Source organism: Penaeus vannamei, chromosome 1 (genome assembly GCF_042767895.1).
Source record: "Penaeus vannamei isolate JL-2024 chromosome 1, ASM4276789v1, whole genome shotgun sequence".
Classification (NCBI taxonomy): Eukaryota; Metazoa; Arthropoda; class Malacostraca; order Decapoda; family Penaeidae; genus Penaeus; species Penaeus vannamei.
Window position 1 is genome coordinate 6,476,986 of NC_091549.1, and position 2,500 is coordinate 6,479,485.

Genomic DNA, 2,500 nt, shown 5'->3' on the forward strand with positions numbered 1-2,500 from the left:
GTGGAGAAGGGAGTGTAAGAACGAAAATCAAGGTGAGTTTCTCTTATGATTATTATTATTATTATCATTGTTGTTATTATTGTTATTATTATTGTCATTACTATTACTATTATTATTATTATTATTATTATTATCGTTATTAGTGTCATTATTATCATTATTGTCGTTGTTATCATTATCACCATGATTATTATTGACAGATGAGGATTATGACGATCATGATCATTATTATTATTATTATTATCATCATCTTCATCATATATATATATATATATATATATATATATATATATATATATATATATATATATATATATATATATATATATCATCACTTTGAGATCTCTAACTACATACTTGTTTAAAGTTTCATTACTTCTAGCACTTCTCGTTACCATACTGAAAGTTAATCAAAATAGCACTAATGATAATGACAATTGCTCTACAACTTCTACTATTACTAGGAACAAGGTACAAATGGTATAGGAATCACTATGTACTTGCCTATTCTTCGTGGCACAAGACTTAGGGAAATGGGTCTTATTATCTTTAATAATTAACTAATGTTTCTATCTTTTTGTGTCACGTGGTGTCGATCAGTATCAACATACGGGTTTCTTTGGAAGATAGACAGAGGGAGGGAGGGAGGGAGGGAGGGAAAGGGAGGGAGAAGGGAAGGAAGGAGAGAGGGAGGGAAGGAAAGTGAGGTGAAGGGAAGGATGGGAGAAGGGAAGGGAGGAATAGGCAGGGCGGGAGAGTGAGGTGGAGGGAAGGATGGGAGAAGGGAAGGGAGGGAGGGAAAGGGAGGGAGAAGGAAAGGAAGGAGAAAGGGAGGGAAGGAAAGTGAGGTGAAGGGAAGGATGGGAGAAGGGAAGGGAGGGAGGGGGGGGGGAGGGAGGGAGAGTGAGGTGGAGGGAAGGATGGGGGAGGAGAAGGGAAGAGGGGAAAGGGAAGGGAGGTGGAGAAGGGGAAGGAAGGAGAGAGGGAAAAGGAAGGAAAGTGAGGTGAAGGGGAAGGAAGGATGGGAGAAGGGAAGGGAGGGAGAAGGGAAGGGAGGAGGGAGGGAGGGAGGGAGAGTGAGGTGGAGGGAAGGATGGGAGAAGGGAAGGGGGAAAGGGAAGGGAGGGAGAAGAGAAGGAAGGAGGGAGGAAAGGAAAGTGAGGTGGAGGGAGGGAAAGAAAGTGAAGTCGCGGGGAGGAAGGGGCAGGGTGGAAGAAGAGAAGGAGAGAGGAAGGGAAGGAGCAGGATGGGAGAAGGTTTAAAGATTAGATTTAAAGATTAAAAGGCAAGGGGAATCAGAAAAAAAAACGAAAGAAACATGGAGGAAAGGAGTGAAATAAATTGGGAAGGAAGCAAGGAAAGAAGGAGAGGTACTTCTCTCTCTCTCTCTCTCTCTCTCTCTCTCTCTCTCTCTCTCTCTCTCTCTCTCTCTCTCTCTCTCTCTCTCTCTCTCTCTCTCTCTCTCTCTCTCCCTCTCCCTCCTTTCCTCCCTCCTTCCCTCTCTCCTTCCCTTCCTCCCTCCCTCCCTCCCCCCCCCCCCCTCTCTCTCTCTCTCTCTCTTCTCTCTCTCTCTCTCTCTCTCTCTCTCTCCTCCCTCCCTCTCCTCCCTCTATCTCTCTCTCTCTCTCTCTCTCTCTCTCTCTCTCTCTCTCTCCCTCCCTTTCCCATCCCCCTCTCCATCCCTCCTTCCCTCCCTCCCTCCCTCTCCCTCCCTCCTCCCTCTCTCCCCCCCCCCCCCCCTCTCTCTCTCTCTCTCTCTCTCTCTCTCTCTCTCCCTCCCTCCTCTCTCTCTCTCTCTCTCTCTCTCTCTCTCTCTCTCTCTCTCTCTCTCTCTCTCCCTCCCTCCCTCTCCCTCCCTCCCTCATTATCTCTCTCTCTCCCTCTCTCATCCTCTCTATCTCTCTCTCTCCCTCTCTTCCTCCCTCCCTTTCTCTCCCTCTCTCCTCCCTCCCTCCCTCTCTCTCTCTCTCTCTCTCTCTCTCTCTCTCTCTCTGCTCCCTCCCTTTCTTCTCGGGCATTTCTCGACGGGTCAGTAAACTTTGGAGCGCAAATTTTCTTGTTTTGCAGCGGTATGTCTTCTTAATTTCGCCACACAAAAGCGGAGAGTTGTGTGATGTGGGTTTACGAGTAGAGGTCTGAGGTCGACGCGAAGATTTTCCTTTTTTTTTTTCTTTCTTTCTTTTTTTTTTTTTTTTTTTTTTTTCCTTTTCGTTCTCGTCTCTCGAGGATACTAAAACTCGAATCAGGAAGGTCACTCGAGAGACACAGGAGCCAGGGACTTCGGTGGCTTCGACGTCGGGACCTTCGGTATAATTTCCGAAAGAGCTTGGTGAAGGGGGGAGAGGGGGAGAGGGGAGGGGGAGAGAGGGGGGAAAGGGGGGAGGGGGAAAGGGAGGGGGGAGTGGGAGAGGGAGGGGGGGAGAGGGGAAGGTGGGAGGGGGGGAAGGGGAGAGAGGGGGAGGGGGAGGGGGGAAAGGGGGGAGGGGGAAAGGGGGAGGGG

At 48.3% G+C, this 2,500-nt stretch overlaps 1 protein-coding gene across 1 annotated transcript in view; it reads left to right on the top strand.

Annotated features, from left to right (window-relative positions):
* LOC138862641 (serine-rich 25 kDa antigen protein-like) overlaps nt 1-2,500 on the top strand; it is a 12,621-nt gene that overhangs the window by 5,275 nt on the left and 4,846 nt on the right. The gene's annotated exons all lie outside the window — the stretch shown is intronic.